At 36.7% G+C, this 14544-nt stretch overlaps 1 long non-coding RNA gene and 1 other non-coding gene across 2 annotated transcripts in view; one reads left to right on the top strand and one right to left on the bottom strand.

Annotated features, from left to right (window-relative positions):
• The window catches only part of LOC136037703 (uncharacterized), a 185385-nt gene that overhangs the window by 111156 nt on the left and 59685 nt on the right, over nt 1–14544 (top strand). The window lies entirely within an intron of this gene.
• Nucleotides 11851–11923, bottom strand: Trnaf-gaa (transfer RNA phenylalanine (anticodon GAA)). Its single transcript has one exon. It is a non-coding gene; the product is annotated as a tRNA-Phe (tRNA).

The raw sequence follows: 14544 nt of genomic DNA, 5'->3' as shown, positions 1-14544 counted from the left end.
ATTTTTTACCAGAAGACAGATCACGAATGTGTTTTAATTTGTCTTTTTTCCAAGGAGTGATAATATTGAAATAATGGGGCTAGAAGATCAGGGTAGGATGCATTCGACTAGAAATTAAAAGTTTTAGTGCCCTTTTTTGAGTGCCCAAATACATCGGAGGGCAACTGGCCGCCTACCACCCCCATTTCCCCCTGAAATTGTCTGATCAAATTTTTGAGATGGCCATTTTGTTCAGCATAGTTGAAAGATTAAATAATCTCGTCTTTATGTATAAAGTGACCCCCGCAGTCCGTGGGAAGAGGCCTCTAAGTTTTGAAATTTGTCCATTATTTACTTATAGTATTTGCTACTGGGAAGTATAAAGAACACTTTTGTGTGTGTGTGTGTGGGGGGGGGAGTTGTTCTTAGGGTAGATTTCTATAGGAAGACTCTTCCTAGGAGAGGGAAATTATTGAGGGGATAATTTTCAAAGGGAACTGATAAAATGAGAGGATTTAACAGAAATACAATACGAAACTCTTATTATTTGTCCTACATTCTCTTTTCTAAATTTTACATGCGGAGATGATTTAGGTTCATTATTCGGGGGCTATTTTCTGCGTGATTTGATTTCCAGGAAATAATTTCCACGGAGGGGGGCATTTCTAGAGTAATCGAAAATCCGATTATAGATAAAAGCCCCATTCAAATGAAAGAACGACATGGAGAATTTTTCTAGCTGAATAATCTGCAAGCAATTTTACGGGGAGGGAAGATTTTCAGCGAGGGTGGAACTGTCTTGAGGAAATTTGACAGGGGGGAGGATGCACTTTAAGTTGGATAAAATTTCCAAGGCGGGGTGTTCCATGAGGGGGGGTATTTCATAAAGGGTGAGCCAGATTTAGCAGCATTATTTTTGAAAAACGAGGGTTTTTCTTACTGAAAGTAAGGAGCAACATTAAAACTCAAACGAACAGAAATTATTAAATATATGAAGGGTGCCCCCTCCTGAACACCTTGCTTTTAACTCTAAAGTTTCATGTCTGTTCCAATTTTTGTAGATCGGCAACAGAAACACGAGGGCTGTTTAATTAGAATTGGAATACATTTAAAAGTGCTAACAGCATTTGAACTTGCATTAGTTGAAAAAAGTTCAAAAATTATATACATAACAAGTTTTTTTTTACTGAAAGTAAGGAGCGACATTAAAACTTAAAACGAAATGAAAATATTTCCTACATGAAAGGGACTGTCCCTTCATTAACGCCTTGCTCTTTATGCTAAACTTAGAATATGTCACAACTCTATTTTTCTAAACAATAAAAGAAACTTTAGAGTAAAGAGAGAGGATTGCAGAGGGGACAGCCCCTTTCATATACAGAATTGTTTCTGGTTGTTTTAAGTTCTAATGTCGCTCCTTACTTAAAAAAAACAGCTTTTTTTATGTAAGACCAAGACAAAACAGGGCTTTGCATAGGCAATAACTCTCTGTTTTAGAATTAATTTTTAAAATGTTTGCTTTTCATTTGACTTAAATAAGTTTTGAAGTTATTTACCTTTTGCAACTATCAGATGAAAAACAATTCACATACAATGATAAAAGTGCTTGATGTGTAATTAAGATTCTGCAATTAAGATTCTAATAGGAATTTTACATGACGGTCTATATGTATCCGGTGTTGATTTCAATTTATTGTTGAGATAAAAACTTCGTAGTCAATTTTTGAAATGCTGAGTTATCTGAGGACCGTAATTGTGAATCAGATTGCCAGCATACAAGTTTTGAACTTAAGATCTTTTATCCAGTGTTGCCAGATGTTGCGTAATTATGCGGAACGTAGCATACTCAGGAACCAAAAGCATCCAAGCATATTGCTCCTGAAGATAGCGTAATCTATGACGATGTAAAACAACTCATAACGTCACATCAATAAAACAAACACCCAAGATGGGTTATCGAATTTTTAGACCAAACTAAAGTAAAATTTTCGGAACAGCGACAGACTACGAACCATCTGGTATTTTTTTGTTCTGGTCTTGTGGTCTATGGCAAAGAAAAGCACATGCAAGATATTTGAATTTAAAGACATGTGGTGATTGGTTGGATTGGATTGGTGAAGATGATTGTTTGATGAAATTTTGAGATTTAGAGGGATTTCATTGTTGCTGTTGCTGGTGGTGAACGGTGACAGAATTTACTGTGCAATTAGTCCTAGCCTTTTCAACCATAGGCAATGGTTCATGGTTCAAGAACTGGTTGATAACCACTACACACCAGCTAGACACCAAACTATCGCCGAAACTCGAAAAGATTATGTGAAAAGGTTATGCTGATCAGATATTGTTTTCTAATCTACCAAAATCTATCACTTGTAGCTAGTTACAGTTAGGGATTCTAGTTTTTGGTAGACATTTCATGAATTGCAAGTGTTTTTCCAAAGACAAAGGCTATCTTAAAGGATCCTTAGTGCCACTTGGGCCTGTTTTGGCAATCTCTGGATGGCTCTCAGCCAGCTCTTCAAACTTGTGTTACTCTGAGTGCTGTTACCCATGGTACTGGGACATTTCCCAGACATGTGGAAATTTGTGGAACATGTGGAAAAAACTGTGTCTGTAAAGGCCTTCACGGGTAGTGATGACAAGGAAAGAGTTCACAGGAATGTCGTCAAGAGTGCGGAGATACAGCTTGCTGCTTTTTCTTGGAACATAATATTCCCTTTGCCACTAGTGATGACCTAGTTAAGGCACTGAAAGTAATAGCAAAAGATTCGAAAGTAGTCCAAGACATGAAGCTTGGTAAAACGAAAATGACTTCTATCACAAAGAAAATTCTACACAAGGATGACAATTCTCAGATAGTTGCAGAGCTCAAAGACTCGGTTTTCTATTTACCGACAATATACTGGATAAATAATTGTGTGTTCTGTTAAAATACGCCAGGAAGAGTGATGGGAAGATCTGCACAGATTTGTTTGGGATGATCAGACTTGAACCTACCAGACTTTCTGCTGATGGTATTTTTTTTGCAGTTGAGAGAGTTTTCCTTGGCAAAAAATCCAAAAAACGAAATGGCTTGGTGCTCACCAGTGTATTGCGAGACTTTTCGATCTGTGGAGTGCTCTTGAACAGTTTTTCGTGCTAGCTTCAGCAGAAGACCGCCAATTTGCTCCAGACAAAATCTTGTTAGAAATGAGAAACCCGTTCACGAAAGCGTGTTTGCGGTTTTCTAAGTATGCTCTCAACAATTTCAACTCATTCAACGCCTTGTTCCAATCGGCAAAGATTGTAATCGGAGATATGCAGTCTGAGTATGAAAAGTTCAGCAATGCTCTTATGTAGCAAGTTCATCCAAGAAAGGTTTCTAGGAGACTCTACAAAGATCAATCCGTCAAACCCAAGTCATTTCCGATCATTAGAAGACGTCTTTTTAGGAAATGAGTGTGCACAATATCTGTTGACATCAGTGCAGAGTAGTAAAATAACCCCTGAGGACGTGAGCACTTTTCGAAAAAGGTGTTTAGGTTTCTACATTACCGCAGCGACGCAAACGCTTAAGCGATTCCCGCACGGTGATCCCTTTTTGAAGTCCCTTTAGTTTGTAAATCCCTAGATGGCCCTGGGAACTGAAAGAACCAGTATTCCGTCACTAGGTATCGTAATGAACCGATTTCCAAGTCTCATGCCAAAACTCACAGATATTGACTCCCAGTGGCGCAAGCTGCCATATGCTTTTAGTGAATCCGAAAAGATAGATATGAGCAAAATTACTACAGACTTGATGTGGAGAAAAATACGCGAAATGAGAGACTTTACCGACGAAACAGTTTTTCCCAATCTGGCAAAACTCGCCAAGAGGCTGCTTTCCCTAACGCATTCGAACGCAGACTCGGAAAGAATTTTTTCTAGAATCAGTGATGCCAAGACAAAAAAGCAGAATAGGTTGAAGAAAGAAAAGTATTGAAGCCGTGGTGATCACAAAATCACGACTAAGAAAAAGATACAGTTTGCTACAAATATGCCCCTACAGACAATCAGATCAAGCTAAATAATCCCGAGAACCTCTACGTAGCCACCCCACCCCCTGGTCAAGAATTCGAATCCGAAAGCGAAGATGAAGAAGATCATTGAATATGAACCACATTTTTCCTTCTTTTTTTAATGTATCTGAAGTAAAATTTTGATGACAATGTAAGACACTATGTTTTTCAAATCCTGCCAACCGCTTCGAGAAGAAAGACGGCTTGCGAAAAAAGACGAAAAACGTGAACCAAATTGTGAACCAAGATCTTTTCCCTAGACATAAAAAAGCCTTTTTACTTATTTTCTATGCTATTTAACCTTTTTCCTTGCCTCCTTTGTTCATACCCCGCTTTTGTTCCCTTAGTGGGTTAAAATAAATTATTAGGCTATTATTATCAGATTATATTCTATTCAGAACCTTTATTAAGATAAGACAGAATTCGACTTGTCTTAACTGATCAACTTTTTCTGGAAACCTGGGAAAATATAGAAGTGTAGCATAAATCTGTCCAAAAAAGAATAATTTTGGGCTCAAGGAAGCATAATCCTCTCCGTCCGATCTGGCAACACTGCTTTTATCCCGCTTACTTCTATTCTGGTTGTAATCAATAAAAGATAACAAAAAATATTTATACTTCATTCATTCCATGGTTGCTTGAAACGCTACAGATAACAAAAAGAATATCAACAGGTCACGTGTACTATAATATAAATGTAGCCCAGTGTTTCCACTTCAAATTCTTTTAAAGCTTTAAAAGGTTTATTACAATTTATTTTTCATATATATCTCTAAATAAGTTGTATGTCTGTTACATAAGTTGCATGTCTGTAACACTATCTTCTATATACATAAAATAAGTTGTATGTATTTTTGTGTTGAGGGTTTGCATATGACGTCTGAAAAAATATTGAAGAAAAAGAAAACTGAAAAAAGAAAAAAAGGTAAAAAACTAAAAAGAAAACTAAAAACAAAAAACAAGAAAAAAGAAAAAACTAAAAACTAAAAATAAAATTTTGAAAAGAAAAAACCTAAAAAGGGAAAACCTAAAAAAAATTAAAAAAAAAGGTAAAAAACGAAAAAAGCTAAGAAAACAAAAAGGCAAAAAAACTGAAAAAAAAAGAAAAAACTGGGAATTACATAAATATTTCAATTTATCTTGACAATAGATAAAAGTAATTCGAAAACCTTAAAACAGATACCCAAAATATAGAGGTTTATTATAAATTGTTGAGCTTTATCATGCTTTGCGCGTACAGATTTTTCCAAATGTCAATTGAACATATGACGTCTGAAAAATAAAGAAGAAAAATAAAACTAAAAAAAGAAAAAAAAGAAGCCAAGGGACACTTCCTATACAGGAGTTTCGGACAGGGCTGTTCAAATACCATAATGCTTGTTTTGATCAGATTCTATTTTTAGGTGTTAAGGGTTACTAAAGTTTCTTACTATTGGACTTAATCGTCTGTTACTAGATTACTAGCTACCGCTGCAACCGTTATTACTAGCTACCGCTATAGCCCGGATTACTATGGGTTAGAGTTCAATGTTACCCTTAAAAACTAGCTAGAGTTGCATTCATAGAATTCAATTTGGTAAAATTCTAGTTAATTGACTTCTTGCTATCTCGAAATGGGTTTAGGTTATTAAAATGAAAATTTTTGGGATGGGTCTACAGTCTAAAGTATGTCCCGGGAAGGTATTTCAAAATTTGTTGTACTTCAATTAAGCAGAAGATCTCTCTTGCAACATTTTACTTTTATAACACACATATTTTTTTATGGTCATCAAAGGTCAGGGCCCTCAAAAGGGAGAATGAGTGGAGGTAGTTGCTTCAAAATCTCTTCCCCAGATATACTCTAATCTGTAGTTTCATCCTGAAAGTTTCATTTTCCTAACATAAACCCTTTCTGAGCTAGCAAGAAGTCAATTAACTAGAATTTTACCATAAAATTCTCCTGGGGCATGATATCCTTACCGGACCTATTTTTTTTTTTTTTTTTAAATATTGCGACGTGATCCATTTGCAGCCTCGTGCGAAACATGAAATTTGACTTCGCGAAAACCAAACCTTAATTTAACACACTAGACATTCTGGTACTGTGAACACTAAAAATGCTTAATTTTGATTATTTAGGGATAGTAATCAGTAAAAAATAGCTTTCCCTAGTTAAATATACCAACCCCCTTCCTACTCACGAAAATAATACTGAACTCTTCTAAAAAAAAGGTTCAAGGCAGTAAAACTTCGAAATTAAGCCACGATTGAATGATTTGTTTTTATAATTAACTATTTGTTGAGGTGGCGCTTCGCGCCGACCCAACACCTAGTTGGGGGGAGGGGGGCTTTATATAAACTAGTATCATGGCTTTATATAAAGAATGAAATTTAAGCCATATTAGCTAAAACAATCTATTGACAACATAACGTGAAACAAACATATCTCGAAAGTTGCGTCTCTAAGAAATGTTATATAAGGGCGTCAATCTAGTTAATTATGAATGGGGACTATGCAAGTTGCATTGGTTGTTTAAAGAAAGATAATTATGGGTCCTTTTGGGACCCTCTTTTGTATCATGCCTTTGACACTTGTAAAAATAAGCATTAATAATCTGACAGTTGGAACAAAAGGACTTCATGATGATCAAGATCATAAGTTAAAAATATAATTATTTCTGCTTGATATTTTATCCCGAAGTCATATTAGCGGTTTTTATTATCTTAACAATAATGTAAGATAACATAAACTAGAATAGAATTAAGATGTCCAAGCATACAGTTTGATATTTCCCTTAATATGATGATTCCCCTGATATTTCTCTGTGGAGAACACAGGAGTAACAGGCAAAGAGATTTATTCTTGTAAAGGACATGCTAGTGGCTCATGTTACTTATAATTGTACTTGTGGTGGGAATCAGGCGTTTCCACCTCATCCGGCATCGATAATCCTAGAGACATTCTTTGACCACGTTGTTTGATCTTTTGCCAGCTGCTCTGCAAAAGTGAGCCACTGTGTTGACCATCTGTGACCGAATTTATGAAACCCCCGATTGGTTCAAGGTCTAACTTGGCCAGGTCCCACCAGTTGTTCCTCTGTCCTCCTTGGCGTTTCTTCCAGTAGCTAATAGGTTCAACTAGATGTTTTTGGCGAGGCAGGTACACTGGCGGTTTCCATAATATATGGCCCAGCCATTTCAAACACCGTTCTTTAATAGTGAGCACAACATCTCTCTGAATATTACAAATTCAATGTATATTCGCGTTGGAGATATGGTCATTAGCTGTACTCTGAGAATTCTTCGGAGGCAAGTTTGCTCAAACATCTTGAGTTTATTCTCATGCTGTAGTTCTACCAAATATGTTTCGCACCCGTAAAGGAGAACAGTGTGGACTAGTGCCATGTAAATTCTAACTTTCGCTTGGACACTGATTTCACGGCGATTCCATAAGGGTTTCCGAAGGGAAGCAAAAACTGTCTTCGCCTTCTCTATTCTCTGTTGGATATCAGCGTCAGAAGATCCATCAGTACAAATCTGGGAAACTTAATATGTGAAATGGTTGACTTTTTCTAGCTGAACTTGTTTGGCTGTCAGCGGGAATGGTCCTGTGTCGTGGTTAATAGCCATGAATTTATTTTTCTCTGTGCTGACTTTCAAGGTGATCAGGTCTGCCCAGGCCCCAACGCTGTCAAGTATAATTTGGGCTTCTACAAGGTCTGACAGGAGACCAAGATCATCTGCATAATAAAGGTCAGTCAGTGAGAGATTATGTCCAATCTGCGCTTCTGGATAAGACGATAAAGCACTTTCAAGCACCCAATCAATGCAATAATTGAACAGAGTCGGAGAGAGGACTCACCCTTGTTTTATTCCAAACTCAACCAGAAATTCTTCGCTTTCTTCGCCATAGACTCTAAATCGGCTCACTGAAGTGTCATAGTTTGCCTTCATCGGTTCAACAAACTTCGGCGGCATTCCATCATTCTCTAGGATCTTTTAAAGTTTCTGGCGAGTGACAGAATTAAGGCGGCAATGAAGTCCAGGAAAAACAAGATCAGGGGTAGGTTGTACCTTTCAAACTGCTGGATAATGATGCGAAAGGCAAAGATATTATCAGTACAACTTCTACCGTCTATACGTCGGTCGAAGGCCGACTTGATTTTCTCGAGTTCTTTCCTCTCTAGCCCCTTTGAAGCGGTTCAAGAGTATGATTTTGAATATTTGTACTGCAATGTCTATGAGACTTAATCCGCAGTAATTTTTGCATTCGGTTTTGTCTCCTTTCTTATAGAATGAGAGGATGACTTATGTCTTCCAATCTTTTGGAAAAGTGTCTGTCCTCCACACTTCTTCGAGAATGCCATGGAGCTGTTTAGCAGTGACCGCAGGGCATCGTTTGTATAGTTCCAGGGGGAGACCGTCTTCATTTGGGGCTTTGTGGTGTTTTAGGGTCTTGATCGCTTTTAGTATTTCGGCTCTGGTCGGTGTATCCAGCTCGATATTGTAAGTCTCTTTAGAAACAAAAAGTGGGAAGGCAACATGAGCAGATGAAGGGGATGAGTTTAGAAGGAACTGAAAGTGATCCTTCTATCTTGCTGAGTGTTCCTTCTGACAACTAATGATTTTTCATGATATGTTTTTGACTATTTCTCAGACAGCAGCTTTCTTACCAACGGATTCATGCAGGATCTGGTAAATCTTGCGGGTGTCATGTAATTGTGCTATATTCTCCATCATCTGCCCATTCTCGCATCTGTGACCCTGTCCAAATTTTCCAAGTATTTGTCTTGTGGTCTGTCTGACTGACCACCTCTTGCGTTGAAGTCTCCAGCAACAATCAAGTAATCACCTGCGGCTATAGAAGAAGTCAACTGCTGCAGTTTACCGAAGAAAACATCCTTGATCGTTTCATTAGCGTCACGGGTGAGGGCATAGGTAAAAATTATCGACACATTTGCAGGGTTTCCCTTTAGTCTGATTCTAGCAAGTCTACAGGAGACTGATTCCCATTATAGGTCAAAAGTTTGAGACCCCCACTCAGTAGACATGCCATGAATTAACAGATTCAATTTGAGGTCCTTGACATCACTTTACAGTACCTGATTCTCCAGTTGATCACAGCTTAATTTTTGATCCTCCAACTCATTTTCCAGTTACCCAATTTTTATTTCTTGATCGGAGGCATCCTTTCTTAGCGTAGCTATTTCCCCCATAAGAGACTGAATCAGGACCTGAAGATGGAAATACATGGTTCCTCTTGTGTGAATGAAAGACGACCAAACACCAAAGTCCATCCTTTAGTGCCAACCAATAAGAATGCAGCAAAGGGTAAAACCAAAGAATACACTACACAAAACATATCAGAGGGACCTTCCCACTGGGTATACGTCTATACAACCCCAGTGGGTAGACGTTACGGCAGTAGCCCATTTGAGGGATGACTGGAATCTCTTTGTTAATGTCCTAGTTGGCTTCAGAGGCATAAGGGTATCTAAGATCAAAGTTAAAATTCCGTTACCTTAATTTCCAGTTCAGTGATGAATATATTTCAGTTAAAAGGAATAAAAAGAATCATTTTGTACATGCTTTACTTAGTATGTTCCCCAGAATATACACTCAAAGTGTCACATAAGTCTGTATATTAGCTTGGAAGTGAGTCCTGAACCTGAATCTACAATACCTTTGGTATGTTTTGGGATAATAGAGTATGTATATTCGGTTAAGGGGTTAATTGGAGTTTCAAGGAAACAAGTGTCAAAGCAGAAACAAAATCAATGCCAGCATATTAAAATTTATCGGTTTTTTTTAGATTCTACCACTTTACCTTATCTTAATCCATCCGTAAGCCTGAAGGTCTTCCAGACCTGTAGTACTCTTGAGTTGATGACTCGCAGTAGAACCTCCAATGCTTCTTCTCCCACTCTTTGCCAAATTGGTTTTTAAAGTAATAAGTAAGTAATTGTAATAAGTAAGTGCAGTAAATAAGCATCATTATTGCAATTAATCGCAAGAAACAGATAATTATGATATCCTTGTGATTATTTTTATTTGATGAATTATTACAATTATTGAAAAACACACAATTGCTTAAAAATAAGGAATTATTCAATTGAGTGTATCCCTGCCCTGACCTGGCTAGTAAAAAAAAATAATAACTCAAATGACATGGATATTTTTCCTGTATGAAACGTGGCGTCTCTAACACTGACAAAAACAAAGATAAACTAAACTAAAAGTTAATAAAATCCAAAACCAAGATATTAGAGAAAAAAAATATCAATATCTACAACAATCGTAATTGAGATTATAGGTCACAGAAGCTAAAAGGGTTGCTTCAATGAGAACACCAAAGCAACTGGATAAAATATAAAATTTACAGTTGAGTATGAAGAAAATAATGAGCTGCCATTCGTTGATATTTTATTAATTAAAGGAGATTTTGTTATGTTTTTCTAAAAGCCTACACACGGTGATATATATCTGAATTTTAACTTGTGCCAGCCAGATTCTGTAATCAATGAGTTTTAATTTCATTAGTTAATAAGGCTTTCAGAAGCTGCTACCAAGAATTTCTTGATTAGGAATTATTTTATTTATTAGACATTTTATTTGTAATGGCTACCCAATTAAATTCATAAACGTAATAATATAGACATATTAAACATAATAATTAAAATAAATGCTGTTTCATAGTCTTCAGAATTGAACTTGTCTAAAGATCATATTTAGTGTTTGGAAACCGGGGAATTAGCGGTGGTGTAAACTTCAGATGGGGCTAATTTGACTTGAAATTGGAAGTTATACTGCCTTTTTTAAGTTTCAAAAGGGATTTTAGAGCAACTGGTGGAACCTGGCCAAGTCAGACCTTGAACCAAGCTCTGACCAATTACTTAAAACGTAATTTTTTACTCTTACTGGGACTTAGCAATTCTTTTCTAAAATCTTTAATGCACGTTACAAGGTCTTTCTTTTTGGTACCCAAGGACTTTACTAGCTCTCAATGAGAAAAAGTGCCAATATATGTTGTTTCGTGAACTGGTTCGGTCGCGAACTGGTTGTAAGCCATTTTGGCCTTTCAACCTTCAGTCTAACGCTCTCCCATCTAAGCTATTTCGGCTTAGCAAAAACTATTTTTCAAATACGTTCTGATGAAAATAATCTATATATATATATAAAAATAAGTTGTATGTCTGTTACATAAGTTGTATGTCTGTTACACTATCTTTTATATACATAAAAATAAGATGTATGTATTTTTGTGTTGAGGGGGTTTACATATGACGTCACTGGGACTTAGCAGTTATTATCTGAAATCTTTACTGCACGTTACAAGGTCTTTCTTTTTGGTATTCAAGGAATTTACTAGCTCTTAATGAGAAAAAATGCCAATATATGTTGTTTCGTGAACTGGTTCGGTCGCGAACTGGTTGTAAGCCATTTTGGTTATATGTATTCGTGTCCTAGTTGCCTTTTTTCAGTTACTATATTACTGCGAATTGGCAAGATCAGGTTCAACCAACTCAAAAATAATACGACAACATTTATCAGAAACTGTTTGTTTAGAATTGTGTGTATAAAATTTTCTAGCTTTGATCAAATGCCACTATGGAATTTTGAACAAATTCACTTAAATTGTCAATTTCGGTTGAAAACAATTTTGGTTTATTGATAAATTATTTCTTGGAAATGAAATCGGCTTCCTATTAATTTTTCTGATAGAAGTTTCATTGTTCTTATACAGTTCTTTAAAATTTGACTTATTTCGCTACTGTGATTTTATTTATTATGTGATTTTAGCAAATCTGGTACTTATCACAAAGTTTGATTAAAGAAAAAAGGAAGCAAAAAAATTTGCCGAAACCCGGGATCGAACCAGGGACCTTTAGATCTTCAGTCTAACGCTCTCCCATCTGAGCTATTTCGGCTTATTACAAATTATTTTTCAAATATGTTCTGATGAAAATAATCTATATATATATATATATATATATAGATATATATCTATAAAAATAAGTTGTCTGTCTGTGGATCAGGTGACATCATGTTTCTGTGTCGACTGACGTCATGAAGTTAGTCGTCGTCATTTTTGCTATGAAGGTGACGTCATTAAAGATAATTAAGACATCTGTGGATCGACTGACGTCTTGAAGTTAGTTGTCGTCATTTTCGCTATAACGGTGACGTCATTAAAGATATTTAAGACATATATGTTCACGTAGAAATCTATTAATGTTTAAGTTTAAAATGACTGATGAACTTACAATGGCAAAAGCCGATGAAGATGCTCAAAGAGTCTATGCCAAAAAACTTGCTGCTGATAGAGAAAGTCAGAAAAGAAAGCGTGCCGAGGAATCAAAAGAACAACGCGAAAGCAGACTTGCTGCTAAAAGAGAAAGTGAAAAAAGAAGGCGTGCTGAGGAATCACAAGAACAGCAAGAAATCAGGCTTGCTGCTGATAGAGAAAGTAAGAAAAGAAAGCGTGCCGAGGTATCACAAGAACAGCAAGAAATCAGGCTTGCTGCTGATAGAGAAAGTAAGAAAAGAAAGCGTGCCGAGGAATCAGAGCAACCTGAAAGTTATCGCCTGGCATTCATGTACAGCCCAGTCGATGATTATAGCTTGAGCAGATGTGTTCAAATCGGGAAAATGTCTAAAATTTGTCCCTATTGCAAGGCCTTGAAATTCAATGGTGAAACAATGGGAATGTGTTGCGCCTCAGGAAAAGTTAAACTTCCTCTATTGGCTGCACCACCAGAGCCATTGAAGACTTTCCTTACTGGAACTACGTCATAATCTAAGCGTTTTTTGTCAAAAATCAGAAAATACAACTCGTGTTTCCAAATGACGCCGTTTGGAGCCCAAATCGAAAATCCAGATCAATTTATGTCTACTTTCAAAGTAAAAGGGCAAATTTATCATAGAGCAGGGTCCCTTCTACCATTCTCAGGCGAGAATCATAAATTTTTACAATTGTACTTCATCAGTGATAGAAATTCTGAATTGAATGCATGTTGCGAAATTTCTCCCAAGGTTGAAACGACAATCGTTTCCCAATTGCAACATCTTTTCCACGAAAATAATAATTTAGTGCGTCTGTTCAAAACAGCCATTGATTTGATGCCTACTGATACGCATAAAATTGTTTTTTTCCGCTGACAAAACGCCTCCTGGCCAACATGTGCGTAGATACAATGCTCCAACTATCGACGAAGTGGCAATCGTTATGATCGGTGATCAGTTTTTACCTCAAGATATTATTCTTTATAAGCGAAACGCTCAGTTGTTAAGAATTGCTTAAACTCATCGATGCTACGATGCCCTACAATATCCTATCATTTTTTGGGATGGAGCCGACGGCTATCACTTTAATATTAAATTGATAAATCCAGCCACTAACAAAGAAATGAATAAGAAATGCAGTGCAATGCATTATTATTCCTATAGACTAATAATTCGGCAGGATGAAGAAAATTATATTTTAAAATGCCGTGAATTGTTTCACCAATTTGTCGTTGAAATGTATGCTAAAATTGAATGAGAACGTTTGCTATATATCCGCCTGAATCAGACCAAGCTCCGCTCTGAACAATACATTCATTTGCGAGATGCAGTTACAAATGACGGTAATACCACAAACGTTGGAAGATTAACAATTTTACCTTCGTCATATGCTGGCAGTCCCCGTCATATGCATGAATATGCTCAAGATGCTATTGCGTATGTTCGTCTCTATGGTCGTCCAGATTTATTTATTACATTTACATGTAATCAATCTTGGGACGAGATACTGCAGCTTTTACTTCAAGGCCAATCGGCGGTTCATAGGCATGACAGTACGGCCCGTGTCTTCCGGCAAAAGTTGAAATCACTGATAAACTACATAGTAAAACTTGAAGTGTTTGGGTCAGTGCGATGCTGGATGTACTCAGTGGAATGGCAAAAACGAGGTTTGCCACACGCACATATACTAATCTGGCTACTTAAAAAAATTACTTCGAACGAAATTGATGTTCTGATTCCCGCTGAAATACCTGATAAAAATGTCGATAATGGGTTACATGATATTATTGTAAAAAATATGATACATGGACCTTGCGGTGCACTGAACCATGCAAAATTCACCATGCATGGCCAAAGGAAGGTGCACAAAGCAATATCCTCGACTTTTAGTATCAAAGACAATTACTGGCAATGATGGTTACCCACAATATAGAAGAAGATCTACTGAAGATGGCGGTAAAACAGCAATAATAAAGAAGCGTAACGGTACCACCATCGAAGTAGATAACCAGTGGGTTGTTCCATATTCCCCATTATTATCAAAAACATTTAATGCACACATAAACGTTGAATACTGTAACTCCGTAAAGGCAATCAAATACATATGTAAATACGTCAACAAAGGCAGTGACTAGGCAGTTTTTGGCTTGCAGCCCGAAATCAAAGATTTCGACGAAATCGTACAATATCAGGCTGGAAGATACATAAGCAGTAATGAAGCTGTTTGGCGAATTCTTTCATTTCCGATACATTAACGTAGTCCAGC

The sequence above is a fragment of the Artemia franciscana genome, chromosome 17, assembly GCF_032884065.1.
Source record: "Artemia franciscana chromosome 17, ASM3288406v1, whole genome shotgun sequence".
Classification (NCBI taxonomy): Eukaryota; Metazoa; Arthropoda; class Branchiopoda; order Anostraca; family Artemiidae; genus Artemia; species Artemia franciscana.
This window is presented reverse-complemented; position numbering and strand designations above follow the sequence as displayed.